Genomic DNA, 20,320 nt, shown 5'->3' on the forward strand with positions numbered 1-20,320 from the left:
GGCTGCATATAAAATACTAGCAAAAGGATTACAATGAAAATAGCAAAAGGATTACAATGAAATAAATAAATAAGATATATTACTCATACCTAATCAGTTTAATATCAAACAATTACAAAACCAACAACCCAACCACGATTAAAAATCAATTGTGTTAAAATTCTATGGAATAAGGTTCAAATTAGCCATTGAACGTAACCTGAAAATGTAATTAGGTCATTGAACGAAAAAAGTGCAATTAGGCCACTGAACACTCCAAATGTATGCAATTTCACCTGATAGCAGGTTACCGTCAATTTTAGTAGCTTACCTGCTTACGTGGCAGTTGAGTTGACATTTTTAATAATTTTAAATAATTTTAATAATAATTTTTTTAAAAAATAAAATAAAATAAAATAAAATGACGGGGTGGCTGCCGTTTAATTATTTATTTAATTTTTTCCAACTTTTTTTAAAGGTAATTATTAAAATTTATTAAAAATGCGAAATCATCTGCCACGTAAGCAGGTAACCTGCTAAAATTGATGGTAGTCTGCTATCCGGTAAAATTGCATACATTTGGAGTGTTCAGTGGTCTAATTGCACATTTTTGGAGTGTTCAGTGGCCTAATTGCACTTTTTTTTTTTTTTTTTTTTTTTTTTTTCGTTCAGTGACCTAATTGCATTTCCAGAGATATTATATTATGATTTTTACTTCCTTCTACACATTTTATGTATGTTATTTAGTTACGGAGATTTATGGTTTGTTTAAAAACTTGAAAAAATATTTTTTTTTAAATGACTTATTTTTTAGAAAATATTTTAATTTTTTGATGTTTAGTTAAATGTCATACAATTATATTTTTCTGTTTGGCAAAAAATTAAGAAATTTTATTTGATTTTTCTGTTTGGTTCATTTTCCTGATAATAACACATTATTTGTTATAATAATAATAATAATAATAATAATAATAATAATAATAATAATAATAATAATAATAATAATAATAATAATAATAATTATTATTATTATTATTATTATTATTATTATTATTACTATTATTATTATTATTATTATTATTATTATTATTGGTGGTGGTGGTGGTGGATGTTGGGTGATGGTGGTGGTGGTAATATCCGGAAACTAACTTGATGAGAGATGAGAGAGACATGAAAATAAATAATCTGGAAAATATATTCCTACTAAAAATCTAGAAAAACCTTTTATGTTAAAATGGATATTTTTTCGTTGACTCGAATGAATATTTTACTTTGACATTATTTTCTTTGAACATCCAAACACAAAAAAAAATATGAAAAAAATTTCAAAAGTCATTTTTGGGTTTCTAGATAGACCCTTAACTAAAGTTATTAACAATTAGAGTCGACTGGGGTCAATTTATATCGTGCACCAGGGTGCGCATTGCATTGTGCGCCCTGATGTAAAACGAGGTGGTTTTTTTTTTTTTTTTTTTTTTTTTTTTTTTTTTTTTTTTTTTTTTTTCGATGTAAAAATCTCATGTTCAAAAATGTATATAATTTTATACTAGAATACACATAATTGTATACATGAATATACATAATTGTATAACAAAATACACATATTTTTTTTTTTTAAAAAAGATAATACACATAATCTAACATAATACATAATATACATAAACTTTTAACATAATACATATAAACTCTTAACATAATACACATAAATTTCCTATTTCGGATGTACATAATTGTATAAAAAAATGTACATAATTGTATAAAAAATGTACATAATTGTATAAACAAATACACATAATTATATAAACAAATACACATAATCACGTCAACTCGCTACATAACTTACCAAAACGACGTCATTTTGGGAGGCGCGAAGCGCATAGTGCTATGTGCGTCGTAGTGCAGGGTATAACGATTGCGAATGTGGGCAATGGCAAGCTACACCCTTACCCAAGGGCCATGCTTGAAGGGGCCCATCCCACTACTTAGATTTTTAATATACCAAAAGTACATTATTTGTGACTGAATGTACATTATATAAAATAATGTACTTTTAGTATTCAAATAATGTACATTCCCTAAATATAAAGTACATCTTTAATATACTAAATGTACATTATTTGTGTACTAAATGTACATTATTTTATACTATACAAAATATGATCCACACAATAATGATTGATGTCTACTATTCTACTAATCTACTTATAATAAATCTAATAAGAGCCAATAAAGTTAAGCCTATAACGAGAATAAAAAAATATGGGTTTAATTGTTGGTTGAAATGAATGGTTCATATTATTCTGATTTTAGTTTTTTTTTTTTTTTTTTAAAATTAATTTTTCTACTTTACCCTATTATATCATTTACTTTTCCTAAATACCTTACATCCTGTCAGTATAAATTTTAGTAACGAAATATTCCGTTAACTATTTATTATTCTCAACTTACTCATTGATTTCTATAAGGAAGGTCTTAGGTTCGAACCTCATCCCAATCAAAGTTGAAATAATTGTTGAACATATACTATGAATATGTTAAAATGTATTAAAAAAAATAATACTCCGTACAATATAAAATTTAACATGAACTTTGGTCAATTAATTAACCAAACTATATAACCAGATACTACAATGTAATAGAGCCAGTAACTTTCAAAAAAAAATTAACCAAACTATATACATAACATTCAAAGCTGAACATCAAAGATTACAAATAAGAAACCTTGAAAATTATTTCCTTACATCTTTTCTAAAAACAATTCTAGTTTTAGTTTTTATTTTTCCTTTTTTCTTTTGTTTGTTTAGAACAAGACTCAATATTTTCATGTTTGTGCATTATTGGAAATGATTTAGGTTAATATGGTATTAATATTTTTTGCCTGTATTTATATAATGGTACAATTGTACATTACATTACAAATATTGTATTATGTTTTTTTTATGAGACAAAATTGTTCTTACATCATTAAAGTTATATATATATATATATATATATATATATATATATATATATATATATATATATATATATATATATATATATATATATATATACACACACACACACGAAAAAGTTCAAATGCGACAAGGTCCTCCTGTGCTGCGGTGCGGCGGGTTTCAGAATACACCAACAGTGCAAGGGAAACACACCACAATGAAATGTAAAAATACACAAAAAATACACAACACACTCAAAAAAATACACCATATACCTCCCTACCACTATTGATGTATTTCTGAATACTGTGTGGTGCTTTTAGTCATACCTAATGGTGTGTTGTTGATGATGCGTACCTCATTTGTGTGCTTTTGTGGTGCATTTCCTGATGTTGGTGCATATATTGGTTAACTGTTGGTGTATTCTGAAACCCGCCGCATTGCCGCACGAGAGGACCTCGTCGCACCTGATGATGAATTTTTTCATGTAAGGTGTTGGACACATATATTGAATTTGATTGTTCAAGATGGATTGAAAGTTGCTAGTGTTGCATTAGGAAAAATTAGAGAGCATTAAGTATGTAAAAGTGTCTGAAGTAAGAATGATATCATTTCAAGAATGTGATCAACGTGTTAGTGTAGATATTACTTGTGGACTTGCTTTGGATGTGCCAATTCGTTGAAATTTAACTTATGTGATGTTTGATAGTGCTATACGATATCGTCGTCTTTTCGGATAAAAAGTGGTCAAGAGGGGAAATGTTGTGTGCATTTTTGCATCCATTTTATGCTATCACCAACTTGATTTCAAGTTCATCTTATCCTACTTCAAATTTGTATTTTTTTTGCAAGTTTGGAAGATTATTGAATGTTTGTTCATTGAAAATTTAGAAAGTGAGGATGAAGTAGTAAAATATACAACTATGAATATGAAATTGAAGCTTGACAAGTATTGAGATTATTAGGAACACTTTGAATATAGATTTTGATGATACCAACTGATTAGGAATTTTAGTCCCCAAACTTATTTTATTCTTTAGGTTTAGAGTTATTCTACAAAAACTTTGAATTGTTCGAATAGTAACTCGAGAAGTCAAAATTCGAATGATCAAATCAATTCGAATGATAACTCGAAAGGTTACATCTCGGATAGTTTCTACAAATTTGAATAGTAACTCGAATGGTTATCTTTCGAAGAGCCCGAGAAGAAGATCTCGAAGAGTTGAAGATTGAAAACCTGAAGACTTGAAGATTCGAAGAGTAGAAGACTACAAGACCGAAAGGTTGCAAAAACCGAATGGTTGAAATGCCTACCTTTTGAAGTGTAAGAAGAACAAATGGTAAGGACAACCATCCGTAACCGAAAGGTTGCAAAAGGTCAAATGATGGAAGGACCTACCTTTCTAGGAGTAAGAAGGGATGAATGGTAAGGTCAACCATTCGTATTTGAGAGGTTTAAGGTTTGAAACATTAACCATTCGAAATAACCACTTGAGAAATTCTCCGAGTCAATAGTTCGAAACCTTAAAACACTAGTGAATTTGACCAAAGGCAAAGTGAGTCCTAGGTTCACACCCCAAAGAAGATTTTCCTTAAAAAGGCAGACACTTTGTGCATAACAAAAATATATGTTCAGCACAAAATTAGTTACCAACGGTTGGAAAGTCTGACAAGTCACATACCCCGGCCAATCTCTATCCATGGGTTAATAGTCGTTTGAAATTGGTTTCCCTCCAATGGACATTTTTCAACGCACCTATAAATACCCTCTTCTAAGATTGAAGAAGGTGCTGGTTACTTACAAAAATTTTCTAGGTGTTCAAAATTTTCAAAGCATTCAAGAGTTTCACATATAGTGACCAGTGAGAAAGAGAGAGACAAACTTCAAAGTTCAAATCCAGATTTCAAGAGTTTTGCGATGCTATCACTTGTCAAGATCAAGATCCACAAGCCAAGATCTCTTTGTTGGAGAAAGAAGAATTATTTTCTTCAAACTTGTATTCTCTACTCGGTAGTAGTAGAAAGAGGCGGAGTAAACTCAGTGAGGAATTGAAAAACCTGACGGAGTTCAAAGTCGGCTTGGACATCCGTGTTGTATTAGAGATAGCGCAAACCTCCTTAGGAGTTCCATGGAGAGCAGTGGAGTAGGCTGAGTTGGTCGAACCACTGTAAAAATCTCTCTCTCTACTTTATTAACTGCTTGCACTTACCTATTATTTCATTCAAACCTAACCGTTTAACAAGATCAAAACTTACGTGCAAACAAGTTTTAAAAGGGGTTAACTTAATTTTCACTATGCATACTCTTTGAAGGGTTAAAGTTACCTATGCGTACTCTAACCATTCGCAAAAAGTTTTAAATCTTTACAAGTTTATTCACCCCTTCTCTAGACTTGTACCCTAACCCCCACCGGGACCAACCTGGATGAGTACAGTGTAACACTTGCAATGTGAGCTATTTTTTATCCAAGGTTGAAATTGCAATTTGTGGAATATTTTTATAAGATGCTTAATCCACTTACTTGTAAGGTTAAATAGATAAAGAACAAATTATACAAGTTGTACAATGAGTATAAGAAGAAGAGTGTTGGTTCTTCATCTTTTAGAGTTTTTACTTCTCAATCACAATAATTTTTGGAAACAAATATTTGTGGAGTAGGGAGGGTAGGATTGAGAAGTAGAAGAGGAAACAGATAATTAGATGAAGCTCGTATGTTAATTCTTTTTAGTTCATATTTACACATACATTTGTATTAATCATATTTGTTTATTTGTTATTAGTTAAAATGTGTAAATGCTTAAACTATGTAGGGTTATATTGATTATTGAAGCAAAGCTAAAAGTGACACTCAAGATTCAATGTCTAATCCTTATATATATTAAAAGCCATATATATAGCCATGGCCAATCAAATGCTTGCATTTTCCCGCCCATAAAAAGTGATGTCATTTTGAAGTAATGTTTCTTCGTTTACAGAGTTCTTCTACACTTTGTATTCACAGTAATTGTAGTTGTATTAGAATTAAATACTAATAAAAATAATAATATTATATTAATGCACCGTTTGGGTTTCCCAAGATTGAAGTCTGAATGCATTTCAATGAGTCTTTTCAGTTTTCAAGGAGTGTTTTCACTTTTTTTTTAGAATATATAATTTCTATTTTTATTATTTGTATATATATAATGTTGGTCCACAATGAAAGCTTTCTTATGCGTTGGTCCACATCATACCTTGTCCTTAGTATGACAATTTATGTGGCTGCCATCTTTCACTCAAAATGAGTGAATCTCATTTATTGAGAATGAGGCGTGTAGCATTTCTTTTGGACATTAGTGGCCAAGAAGTGAAGACTATATTACTATATATAGCATACTTCCTTTGTTCATTAGAAAAACACAAAAGCTTCTTCCTTCTTTCTATGTAAGAATTAATAAATATTATATTATATATATAATATATATAATTCGTGTCTGCCTATTAAGGTCTGAGCAATAGTGAGGTTCGCCTACGTGATTGCTAGTGCAAGCTATCCGTAATTGGTCTGTGTAGTCTGTCGAAGCTTTCTTATGCGTTGGTCCACATCATACCTTGTCCTTAGTATGACAATTTATGTGGCTGCCATCTTTCACTCAAAATGAGTGAATCTCATTTATTGAGAATGAGGCGTGTAGCATTTCTTTTGGACATTAGTGGCCAAGAAGTGAAGACTATATTACTATATATAGCATACTTCCTTTGTTCATTAGAAAAACACAAAAGCTTCTTCCTTCTTTCTATGTAAGAATTAATATATATTATATTATATATATAATATATATAATTCGTGTCTGCCTATTAAGGTCTGAGCAATAGTGAGGTTCGCCTACGTGATTGCGAGTGCAAGCTATCCGTAATTGGTCTGTGTAGCCTGTCGAAAGCGTGTCTGGGTTCTATCTGCATCGTTACCGGGCAAATAACGCTTAAAGGTAGTGTTATTATAACACAACACATATTTTCTTTCAACCATACACCAGTAGTGTCCTTGCTTCTTAAAAGGCTTCCAGATAGCGCGTTGACGTTGCGCTTTTTCCCAACAATTAAAAGCGTTAGTTGTGCAACAGTCAACCTTAGCATTATAGCACCTTCCGTCATACCGGATCTATCAAAAATCACTGCGCTTGATGGGAAAAATTACAGTAGGTGGCTCAAAGAATGCATATTCTCTTTGAACAATTAAAGTTGGTTTACGTGCTATATTTAGTTGCACCTGAACCTACTCCAACAGTGTTCTCTCCCTTTGGTGCTACAAAAGTTAACCATGAATCTGATTACATTCCGGGTTAAGAACCGGGTGTAACTTTGATGCAGTTTAGAAATGACAATGCGGCAGCCAGATGATACCCTCTGTCACAAATGAATGACGATTTGTTCGACATTTATGTCAAACAAGACTCGGCAAAAGTCATTTGGGAATCACTGTCAGAAAAGTACTGTGCCAATGAAACTGAAAATCAAAGTGTCAGAACCGTCTACAACAAAAGGAGTAGAAAAATCAAGAAGTTCAAAGGAAGGTGTTTTGCATGCAGAAAGCAAGGACACCGAGAACACCAGTACTACCATCACAAGGGCAAAACTAGCAAAAGTCAATCTGACAGAACAAGATGAGTATTGAGTCTCTTTAAATAAGTAGTTATTTTTTTTGAGTAACGTCATTTGCTCTAGTTCTAAGGGTTCGCATGAAGTATGATTGTCTTAGTACTGAATTCTAGTTGAGTTGCCTAGATTTTGATTACTTAGTAGTACTTGCTTCTTTAGTATGTTGAATACTAATGACATTGATTGAAATAATTTGTGCATAGATATTGCTCAAACTTTTTACTAAAATTATTTGTATAAAAATAAGAGCATATATCATAGGCTTCAATTGTAATTTAATGAGAACATGGAAAGGCATCACTCTTGAATACTCTGTCTAGGAAGGTGGTTTTTAAGTAAACTTCGGTTTCACCACTCGACCTGGGAGTACTTAAGAAGTAGGGCGTTGATCATGCAGGCTAGTTAGAGTGCCACTTGATCTTCACCTGAAATGATGTTGACTTTCAGATGTTGTTAAACAATCAAAGCCTTGCAATAGAAATTGTTGAAGTACTGCAATAGTAATATTGATCTGCATCCTATGAATGCTTTATATAAGTTTTAATTTCCTCAAGGGAAGCGAAAATTGTGCAAGTGGCAACTCTGAAGTCTCATTGTTGAGAGATATTTCCGAATAAATATGAGCTCGAACATATTCCTTGTGTATGAGATTAATTTCTTATAAGAATATGATGTGAAACTTGTGATTATGTTGTTCAACTTGATGTAGCATGTGGACAACATTATTTCTATGGCTTACTAACAATGAACATTTGTATATATATTATTTAAACTCTTAGTTGAGTCATATTGAAATACCTATAATTCCTAATTAAAGGGTAATTGTGATCAATTGAGATAACCAAGTTTGTTGAAATATATTCAATTGTTGAACATGTATCAGGCAGAGTGCGAAGCTTCTATAATGCTCCACAAAGCAAATCGGCAAAACTCAGTCTACAAAGGAGCTAATGTTGGGCACCAAAGATCAGTCTGGGTAAGAGATCAAATACATTTGACAAAAGTATTTGTAAGTGTTGCATTGTGGGGGTAATAAAATCCTTATATTTTCATCAAAAGTTTCTCTATGGTATTGAGAATAATGATGAAAGAGAATGTTTCATGTTAAACATGAAAATCTCAAGGGATTATTTATGAGTAAACGAAGTACTCGTCAAAGTGCATGTAAGATTGGTCAAGAGAATCAACTTACTTGATGGCTAATTATGAGGATTAGTCACTGACTTATTGGAAGGACTTAAAGTCCAAAAGTGGTAATAAATTCATGGTGGATCCCACTTCTGTGGTCAAACGAAGCCATGGAAAGAGTTACAAAATAGTACACTAGTTGGTCATTCCGACAGTGTGTGTACTTGTGAGGTTGAGCTACAACTCTTAATGAATTCATAACTCTTTGAGAAACGGTGGTTTTGTTGAGACAAACCTAATGAATTCACCGCATAATGACATGAGTACAAAGTGCTCTCGGTGACTTATACTCAATTGGGGTGGTCTATGTTGAGGTAGACCTAAAGAGATCCCTAACTTAAGTAGAAAAGGGCTAACCGCCTCTTATGAAAGATAATGAGGTTATCCCAAGAAGCTGAATGACTAAGAAACATGGTGATAACCGTGCAGTTGTGGGGGGTGTTCAACACCTCCACCACATTGTGATTCACAAACTGTCGTTTGCGTTGCAAATAACAGTGCCTACGATAGAAAGAAAAGACTTACAACTGATTTATGTCTTTAACTACTCTATAGAGTTAAAAGTCTATGTTGAGATAGACTTGGTAAAACATAAAAATCTGTAATGAGGTAAGACTTGTCAGAGTTAAAAGTCTATGTTGTGATAGACTTTGACATGGTAGTAGTCTATATTTGAGACAGACATAACATTCTTTAATACTAAGGGTGTTCATAAGAAGTCAAAGAGTTTGACTTTTATAGAACCTGCCTTTTGAGTTGGTGTGTGCATTCGAGTTCAAAATTTATCTAACCGGTGAGTTCAAGATTCATATCACTCTCGGGAAGAAAATTACTCAATGTCACTACGTGTCAGTTCAAGTTCTCAAACACTGACATTAAGATCAGCTCATTTGTATTGCTCAGACATTATCCTTTTCCTTTCCTCTTTAAGTTTGTGGGGGATTTTTGGGAAAATCAAAGATGAAAGCTTTCTTATGCGTTAGTCCACATCATACCTTGTCCTTAGTATGTGACAATTTATGTGGCTGCCATCTTTCACTCAAAATGAGTGAATCTCATTTATTGAGAATGAGGCATGTAGCATTTCTTTTGGACATTAGTGGCCAAGAAGTGAAGACTATATTACTATATATAACATACTTCCTTTGTTCATTAGAAAAACACAAAAGCTTCTTCCTTCTTTCTATGTAAGAATTAATATATATTATATTATATATAATATATATAATTCGCGTCTGCCTATTAAGGTTTGAGCAATAGTGAGGTTCGCCTACGTGATTGCTAGTGCAAGCTATCCGTAGTTGGTCTGTGTAGCCTGTCGAAAGTGTGTCTGGGTTCTATCTGCACCGTTACCGGGCAAATAACGCTTTTAAGGTAGTGTTATTATAACACGGCACAAATTTTCTTTCAACCATACACCAGTAGTGTCCGTGCTTCTTAAAAGGCTTCCAGATCGTGCGTTGACGTTGCGCTTTTCCCCAACATATATATATATATATATATATATATATATATATATATATATATATATATATATATATATATATATATATATATATATATATAGCGGCATAATGGGTATGTGTTAGATTAGAGACCTCGGTTGGGTCTTCAGATGGGTGCGTCGCGGTAGCCGAACTCAAGGACGACGTAAGGAGCCAAAGAATCCGACGAAATGCTTGGCTTTGGTGAGCGGTCTGGGTTTTTACTAATGTAATCCAACGCCAGCGAGACGACTTTGCCTAGAACGAGGGAGCAGTAGGAGACTGGGAGATAGGAGGTGCCCCATCAGACAAGGATCGGAGGTTGAAGATGCCGATCATGAGGCCAATGGTGATGGAGAGAGAGATCTGGTTGGTTCCGGCGAATTGGCGGCGTTATGTGGAGTTGAAGTCGTAATACGGGAGGTAAGGGTGGGGATGAGCATTGGGAGACTGGTAGTATGCTGTCCAATATCAGAAAGAATAGTGGTATGTTTCTTCTTCGTATTTAGATTTCATTCTTGGTACCCTAATGAACTCATTCTTTCCAAAATGTTATTTAGAAATACTGTAAACTGTAATATAACCAGTAGTATAACCATTGGTTGGTATTTAATTTTAAATTGGTATAATATTGTTCAATCTCTGTGGACAAGTATTTCCTTTGTTGTGCAGTACCATAGAGAATCACTATGCTATTTGATCCTCTGTGTTACCATAGAGAATCACTATGCTGTTTTTTGATCCATTTTGAAGGTGAAAATGTATTTATCTTTATCCATTTTTATTGTTTGTGATTGATGTTTATATCATTATTTGTTTGGATGTTTGCCTCTATCTCTTTTGTCAACCTTGAATGGTTTCTACCATGGCTGCAAATTACTGTATTTTTACATAAGGAGTAAATAATGTAAAATGAGTATCCTCTGACTTTCTATTTGTATTTTTTCCTGATTATTGTGTTTTGTTGTTGTTGTTGTTCAGTGTGCAAAATGTGGGCAAGGTTGTCAATGCAAAAAAGAGAAGTATGTTACTAGCAGTGGCCATGGTATGCCTGTAAATAAATCAATTGAATTTTACTGTTGTTAGCTTTAATTACTCAGGCTGAATCTATCTGGATAAAATGGTGTTTCATCTTCAAGTTGATGACTGAATGAAAAAGAGTTGATTTTCTTCACTGAAATTACTATATTATAGTTTCTTATTTATACTTAAACCTTATTATTCTGTTCTGGTGTTGTTGTTCTGAAGGGCCTTCAAAAGCATATCATTTTATTCACAATAAAAATAGACCTGACAAAGCATTTACTACAGAACGGGCAAAAAAGCCTGGAAAGTCTAACGCTGCAAATGGAAAGATTTTTGTGACCATACCTCAAGACCATTTTGGTCCAATTCCCCCGGATCATGATCCTTAAAGGAACATGGGTGTCTTGGTTGGGGAAAGTTGGGATGATATGTTGGAATGCAGGAAATGGGGTGCTCACTTTGTACATTTTGGTGGAATTGCTGGTCAAGGAGACTATGGTGCTCAGTCAGTTGAACTTTCTAGTGGTTATGTAGATGATGAGGACCACTTTGTCACCGCTTTTTATTTTTATAATTTACTCCGTATTAAATTAAAATTCAATTTATTTTTTCTCATTCATATTTTTAAATTTGCAGGTTACATTGCAATTATAGAATGGAAAGTTGCAAATCAGTGTTGCATTGGTGGGATCAAAAGTTGCAATAGAGACTTGAAAACTAAATTTGCTTTTGATTTTGTTGCCGCCTCCAAAGCTAATTAATGCTTTTGATTTTGTAATTTACTAAGATGTTTTTAATAATTTTTAATTTTAAATACTTTGTATTAAAATTTTATTGTTTTAGCTAATTACCATTTTAAATAATAATAATTCTTATTTAATTGCAAATGTACTTATTAGGTAACAAAACTATTTGCAAAACATTGTGATTTGCATATTCTCAAATACTCTGTTGGGTATTCGACCTTATGCGAAAAGAATAATCTCATATCTCATTTTTATATATGAAATTTATTTATTAACATTAATAATTTTAAATTACATAGATAATTTAAATATTTGAAATTTCAAAGAGAACAATTCCGATCATTAATGCTTTCAAAATATGCATGGATAACTTTTCATGTTTCAAAAGAATTGGATAAATATCAAAGAAAACAAATTTTTAATGTTTCAAAATACCATTAACAACGCCTCGAACTTACAATCTCCAATATGGGAGTCTAACCTGGGTGTCATTAGACCACAAAGTCTTGGCTATAATTTCTCTAATCTAATATGGTTAAATATCATTAACGTGTGTTGTTTTGTGAAATTATGTGTTACAGTTTTCAAATTCTTAACTAAGATTAAGATCATTGATTTTATAACCGTTTTAGGTTTTTATACAAATTCAAGAACAAGCAAACAAACAAACATGAAAATAACTACTATTAATCAAGAGATTATTCGTCAACCATTTAAAAACACCATAAACGGTAATTTTATGATACACGAATTCATTCGATTATTTAATTAATATTGTCATTATTGTTGTTCATCATATTATTTTTATATATTTGAGATTTTTTTATAATTTTCTAGGTTCATGCGTGGTTAAGCAAACGTTGACTCAAGACAATGTACGATTGAATCGTTTGTTAATGCTTGACTTTGACAATGCCACTAATGGATCAACTTCTATTACACATGCAATTAGGAAACCATGTAATCGAATCTCAAATTCTGTGTGGAAACAATGTAGGCACCCGGGTCCTGATACCACGATTGTCATTGATTCCAAGACTACCGTTTAAATTTCAGAGGAAGCAATTTCCAATAATGTTGTCATATGCTATGACAATCAACAAGAGTCAAGGTCAGACTTTATCTCATGTTGGACTACTATTAAAGAAACCCGTGTTTAACCATAGCCAGTTGTATGTAGCATCATCTCGAGTTAGTAATCCAGATGGCCTAAAAATCTTAATATGTGGAGAGTCTAATGTGGGTTTGAAACTACAGATATTGTAGTGTACAAAGAAACTTTCAATAATTTGTAATTTTTTAGGATTTTTAAATGTCACTTCATAATATTATTATTGTTATATATATATATATATATATATATATATATATATATATATATATATATATATGTACAAGTTTTTTTTTTTTTTTTTTTTTTTTTTTTTTTTTTTTTAACATTTTTCAACACTTCCAGTTTGAAAATTTTGTTTACACTACAACTATAATAACAACAGTAATTACTATGCCTGACTTTGACAATGCCACTAATGTAACAATTTTTTAAAATTTAGAAACGCTTTCAATTTCGAAAAATTGTTTATATTGCAACTATAATAACAAAAATAATTACTTTCAATTTTATAAAATAAATTCAATATTTAGAATTTTATGTCCGTGCATCGCACGGGTGAAATACTAGTTTAGACAAATACTTGGAAGAAATGAAAATAAATCAATTAGATGATATAGATGTGCTATTGTATTGGAAAGAAAAAGAACAACGTGGGGAGCTTGCTAAAATGGCATGTGATGTGATTTCTATTCCTATTACAAGTGTAACATCATAATCGGCCTTTAGCATTGAAGCGCATATTTTGAACAAATATATAAATAGGTTCCTCCCCAAAAAAGTACAAGATCTTATTTGTGCTCGAAATTAGTTGCATGGATTTCTTACAAATAGTAATATTAATATATTTATCAAGTTTGATTTATTTTTTTGTACTATTAAATAAATGTTATTGTTTTTAGATGAAGATGAAGATTATGTTGGTGAAGTTAGACTTGGAGGTTCAAATGTTGAGGAGGAAGAATAAGGAAAAAGAAGATTGTTATTTTACGTTTGATTTGTTTTTTATTTTGAACTTTAATGTTAATTGTGTATTTGTGGCATGTGAATTATGATTATATTTGGAACTTAAATTCATTGTTAATGCTTGATTATGTTTTTTGAATTGAAATTTGAAAATAATGATTTAAATTAGTATTAATTATTAAATTTAACTTATTTGGGATAAAATAAACAATTTTATCCAAAATAAATAATTTAACTTATTTGCTAAGTACTTTGTGCTCAGATGGTATGTAGTGACTCTCTCATATGGAAGGTCATGAGATCAAAACTTAGTAGAGGCGGTGTTGACTCTTTGTGCTTCAACAGGTTGAGAAAATCATGGGGCTAGATTTGCTTTGGGGAAATTTGCAGGAGAAGTTTTTCTTGCATGGCAAGTTCCTAGGCATTTAATATTATATTAAATGCTTAAGAATTCTCTAGACCTTTTTGGTGTTATAAATAGGCAGCATCCTTCATTCATTTGAATTATCCCATTCGAAAATTTCCAGTTATCCCATTCGAAAATTTCCAGTAGCATAGCAAATTCTGTAGAGAGAAAATAGAGAATTATATTTGTAATTCCTATTGTTTTATCCTTTTGCCAATACAGAAAAAATTCTTCTTCAATTTTCTTTGCTCTGTGTATGATTATTTTAAATCTTACACTAGAATTTATTCTCAATATTTCCGGTTCAAGTTTCTATTGTAAATTTGGTGTTGTGAACCCGTTTCGATCCTAACAAGTGGTATCAGAGCCTCAGGTTGGTTCATAGATATCTCTTTTTTTGTATTGTTTATGTTAGAATAAATATTGGATTCTCAAGGCCGGTATTATTCTATTATACAATACTATTTAGATATATTGTTAAGGATTTGAATCAAGAACACCACTTACAATGGCGGCCAAGTACGAGATTGAAAAGTTCAAAGGGAACAATTTCTTTTTGTGGAAAATGAGAATGAAAGCAGTTCTTAGGAAAGATAACTGCGTAGCAGCAATTGAAGAAAGACCAGCCGATTTCACTGACAATGCGAAGTGGACAGAAATGGATAGCAACGCTATAGCCAATCTGCACTTAGCACTTGCTGATGAAGTTTTGTCAAGTGTGGCGAAAAAAGATACGGCAAAAGAGGTATGGGATACTCTCGTAAATTTGTATGAGGCCAAATCACTACACAACAAGATCTTCTTGAAGAGGAAATTATACACTCTCAGGATGATGTTCACATCCTCAGTAACTGAGCACATCAACACTCTCAACACTCTATTTTCACAACTCTCGGCATTGAGTTATAAAATAGAAGTGAATGAACGTGCTGAAATCTTACTCTAAAGTCTACCGGATTCATACGATCAACTCATCATCAATTTGGTCAACAACAATGAGGTACTTGTCTTCGATGATATTGCAGCTGCGGTTCTTGAAGAAGAAAGTCGGCGCAAAAACAAAGAAGACAAAGTTGAAATTTCACAACAATCTCAAGCGTTGACAGTGACGAGAGGAAGATCAATGGTGTCTGGCTCTAGTGGGAGTCACAACCGAGGTAGATCAAAGTCAAGGGGTAAGAAGAATGTCAGTGTTTTCACTGTGGCAAAAAGGGGCACTACAAGAATGAGTGTTGGCAACTCGAGAAGGATGAGACCAAAGGCAAAAATCCCGAGACATCAAATGCTCAGGGATGTGTTGTGAGTACATCGGATGAATGCGAAGTTTTATTTGGTGAAGCAGCAACGATTGTTGAAGGCAGGAAAAGTCTAGCTGATGTCTGGCTAATGGACTCGGGAGTAACATGGCATATGACCTCACGGAAAGAATGGTTTCATGAATATGAACTTGTCTCTGGAGGATATGTGTTCATGGGAGACGACCATACCTTAGAGATTGCTGGCTTAGGTATTATTAAACTAAAAATGTTTGATGGTACGGTTCGCACTATCCAAGAAGTACGACACGTGAAGGGCCTGAAGAAAAATCTATTGTCTCTAGGACAATTAGATAGCCGTGAATATAAAATTCACATTCAGGATGGGATCATCAAAGTAATCAAGGGCGCGCTTGTTGTGATGAAAGCTGATAAGATAGCAGCCAATCTATACATGCTTAAAGGAGAAACACAACTACAAGGAGAATCAGCCGTTGCAGCAGACAATCTTATAAAGGAATCAACGATGATGTGGCATCAGAAACTTGGCCACATGCCGGAACAAGGTCTAAAGATTCTTGCTGATCAACATCTTCTTCCGAGGCTAACAAAGGTATCATTACCCTTTTATGAGCATTGTGTTTCAAGTAAGCAGCATAGATTGAAGTTCGAGAGCTCTAAAGCAAGGAGCAAGGCTATCTTGGAGCTGATCCACTACGATGTTTGGCAAGCACCAGTTATATCCTTGGGAGGTGCAAAATATTTTGTATCCTTCATCGACGACTACTCAAGGAGATGTTGGGTGTATCCAATCAAGCGGAAGGCGGATGTATTTGAAGTTTTCAAATTCTTCAAAGCGCGTGTGGAACTTGAATCCGAGAAACGGATCAAGTGTTTGAGGTCGGATAATGGAAGAGAATATACTAGTGATGAATTTGGTAAATTCTGTTTGCAAGAAGGTATCAAACGACAGTTCACAGTGGCGTATACTCCACAACAAAATGGAGTGGCAGAGCGGATGAACAGAATCTTGTTGGAAAGACCAAGAGCAATGTTGAGGACTGCAAATTTGGCAAATTCATTTTGGGCTAAAGCAGTCAAGACCGCCTGTTATGTGATCAATCGTTCACCATCAACCGCAATTGATCTGATAATGCCAATGGAAATGTGGACGGGTAAGCCATCTAGTTATTCTCACTTACATACATTTGGGAGTCCGGCATATGTGATATACAACGGCCAAGGAACATCAAAACTTGATCCAAAATCAAGAAAATGTGTTTTCTTGGGGTATGCTGATGGAGTGAAGGGGTATCGCCTTTGGGATCCCACTGCCCACAAGGTTATCATCAGCAGGGATGTTCTATTTGTAGAAGGGAAGGTACAAGAAGGTGAAAGCACTGGGAATGAGAAACCAGTGATAGCTACAGTACAAGTTGAGGGAAGGAAGGAAGAAGAAATTTCTATTTCCCCTGAGGCAACAATAGAGCATGATGAACAAGAGCAAGCTGAGTCTTCAACTTCAGAAGTTCGACGATCAACTCGGGAGAGGAAGCAACCAGCTTGGCACTCAGATTATTCTATGGAGGGGAATATTGCATACTGTCTACTAACAGAAGATGGTGAGCCTTTAACTTACCATGAGGCTATTAAAGGTCCAGATGCATCTCTGTGGATGACAGCAATGCAAGAAGAAATCGAAGCTCTCCATAAGAATAAAACATGGGAACTTGTCCCGTTACCACAAGGAAGGAAGGCTATTAGAAACAAATGGGTCTATAAGATCAAACGAGATAGCAACAACCAAGTGGAACGGTATCGTGCTCGATTAGTTGTGTAAGGATTTGCTCAGAAGGAAGGAGTTGATTTCAACAAGATATTTTCTCCTGTTGTACGACTTACAACGATTCGAGTAGTCCTAGTGATGTGTGCTCTGTATGACTTGTATCTTAAGCAGTTGGATGTGAAAACTGTGTTTCTACATGGAGAACTTGAAGAAGAAATTTTTATGCTCCAACCAGAAGGTTTTGAAGAAAAAGGAAAAAGGAACTTGGTTTGCAGGTTGACCAAATCTCTATATGGTCTCAAACAGGCGCCGAGATGTTGGTATAAGAGATTTGATTCATTCATTCTGAGCTTGGATACAACAAGTTTAATTCCGATCCTTGCGCATATTGCAAGAGATTTGATCATAATCAGTTTATCATCTTGCTGTTGTATGTTGACGACAAGTTGGTAGTAGGCCCCAACAATGATCGTATCACGGAGATGAAGGCTCAACTGGCTAGGGAATTTGAAATGAAGGACTTGGGACCAGCAAACAAGATTCTAGGGATGCAAATTCATCGAGACAGAAATAATTTGAAGATTTGGCTCTCTCAAAAGAATTATCTGAATAAAATCTTGCGGCGCTTCAACATGCAAGATTTTAAGCCAATTTCTACACCTCTTTCTATTAATTTCAAGTTATCCTCAAGTATGAGTCCTAGCAACGAAGCAGAGAGGATGGAGATGTCTCGAGTACCGTATGCATCAGCAGTGGGGAGTTTAATGTTTGCTATGATCTGCACTAGACCAGACATTGCACAGGCAGTGGGAGTGGTCAATCGATACATGACGAATCCTGGTAGAGAGCATTGGAGTGCTGTGAAGAGGATCCTTAGATATACCAAGGGTACCTCAGATATTGCATTCAGATTATGCAGGTAATCTTGATTGTAGTAAATCTACCACGGGTTATGTGTTTACTCTTGCTGGCGGAGCAGTAAGCTGGGTCTCGAAGTTGCAGTCGGTTGTGGCAACTTCAATGACGGAAGTAGAATATATTGCGGCTACTCAAGCTAGTAAAGAGGCAATATGGTTGCAAATGTTATTGGAGGAGCTCGGGCACAAATTAGAGAAAATGACTCTATTTTGTGACAGTCAGAGCGCTTTGTACTTGACAAAGAATCCAGCATTTCATTCCAAGACGAAGCACATACGGGTTCAATATCACTTTGTTCGTGAGAAGGTGGAAGAAGGAAGTGTGGATATACAAAAAATCCATACTAAAGATAACCTGGCAGATATGTTAACAAAGCCTGTTACCAACGATAAATTCGTATGGTGTAGATCCTCAATTGGTCTAACAGGAATGCAAGCAACATGAGATTGGCAAAAAGGATGAAGATCCACATTGTGAATTTAAGTGGGAGATTTGTAAATATTAAATTCAAATGTGGAATGTGCAGAGATTTTGTCTGGGGTGATTTTGGGAGGAGATTTCCCAAAGGAATTGGGTGGAGGTTGGAACTTGGGAGGAGGTTTGTCTAAGGGACTTGGGAGGAGGTTTCCTAAGGAACTTGGGTGGAGGTTTCCTAAGGGACTTGGGAGGAGGTTGCCTAAGGGAAAAACATGGGGCTAGATTTGCTTTGGGGAAATTTGCAGGAGAAGTTTTTCTTGCATGGCAAGTTCCTAGGCATTTAATATTATATTAAATGCTTAAGAATTCTCTAGACCTTTTTGGTGTTATAAATATGCAGCATCCTTCATTCATTTGAATTATCCCATCCGAAAATTTCCAGTAGCATAGCAAATTCTGTAGAGAGAAAATAGAGAATTATATTTGTAATTCCTATTGTTTTATTCTTTTGCCAATACAGAAAAAATTCTTCTTCAATTTTCTTTGCTCTGTGTATGATTATTTTAAATCTTACACTAGAATTTATTCTCAATATTTCCGGTTCAAGTTGCTATTGTAAATTTGGTGTTGTGAACCCGTTTCGATCTAACACCTATTACAAGTGTAACATCATAATCGGCCTTTAGCATTGAAGCGCATATTTTGAACAAATATATAAATAGGTTCCTCCCCAAAAAAGTACAAGATCTTATTTGTTCTCGAAATTAGTTGCATGAATTTCTTACAAATAGTAATATTAATATATTTATTAAGTTTGATTTATTTTTTTGTACTATTAAATAAATGTTATTGTTTTTAGATGAAGATGAAGATTATGTTGGTGAAGTTAGACTTGGAGGTTCAAATGTTGAGGAGGAAGAATAAGGAAAAAAGAAGATTATTATTTTACGTTTGATTTGTTTTTTGTTTTGAACTTTAATGTTAATTGTGTATTTGTGGCATGTGAATTATGATTATATTTGGAACTTAAATTCATTGTTAATGCTTGATTATGTTTTTTGAATTGAAATTTGAAAATAATGATTTAAATTAGTATTAATTATTAAATTTAACTTATTTGGGATGAAATAAACAATTTTATCCAAAATAAATAATTTAACTTATTTGTCAAGTACTTTGTGCTCAGATGGTATGTAGTGACTCTCTCATATGGAAGGTCATGAGATCAAAACTTTGTAGAGGCGGTGTTGACTCTTTGTGCTTCAACAGGTTGAGAAAGAGGCGGTGTTGAGGTTGAGATGTTGAGAAAGTATAGATGAATGAATACTGCAATGTAATAGAGTCAGTAGCTTTAAAAAAAATAATTTAACTTATTTTGAATTAAGTGTATACTCACTTCGAAACGTGAAAGTGCAATTTGCCAACTGAAAAAAAAAGGTGCAATTAGGCCCCTCGACACTCTAAA

General features: G+C 33.5%; 1 long non-coding RNA gene across 1 annotated transcript; it reads left to right on the top strand.

Moving 5' to 3' along the window:
• The first annotated feature begins 8,509 nt into the window (after positions 1–8,509).
• Positions 8,510–18,075, top strand: LOC109167810. The gene is made up of 3 exons (XR_002051910.1): positions 8,510–8,521; positions 16,390–16,400; positions 18,003–18,075. It is a non-coding gene; the product is annotated as an uncharacterized LOC109167810 (long non-coding RNA).
• The last annotated feature ends 2,245 nt before the right edge of the window (positions 18,076–20,320 follow it).

This window comes from Ipomoea nil, unplaced genomic scaffold (genome assembly GCF_001879475.1).
Source record: "Ipomoea nil cultivar Tokyo-kokei standard unplaced genomic scaffold, Asagao_1.1 scaffold3170, whole genome shotgun sequence".
NCBI classification, from domain to species: domain Eukaryota; kingdom Viridiplantae; phylum Streptophyta; class Magnoliopsida; order Solanales; family Convolvulaceae; genus Ipomoea; species Ipomoea nil.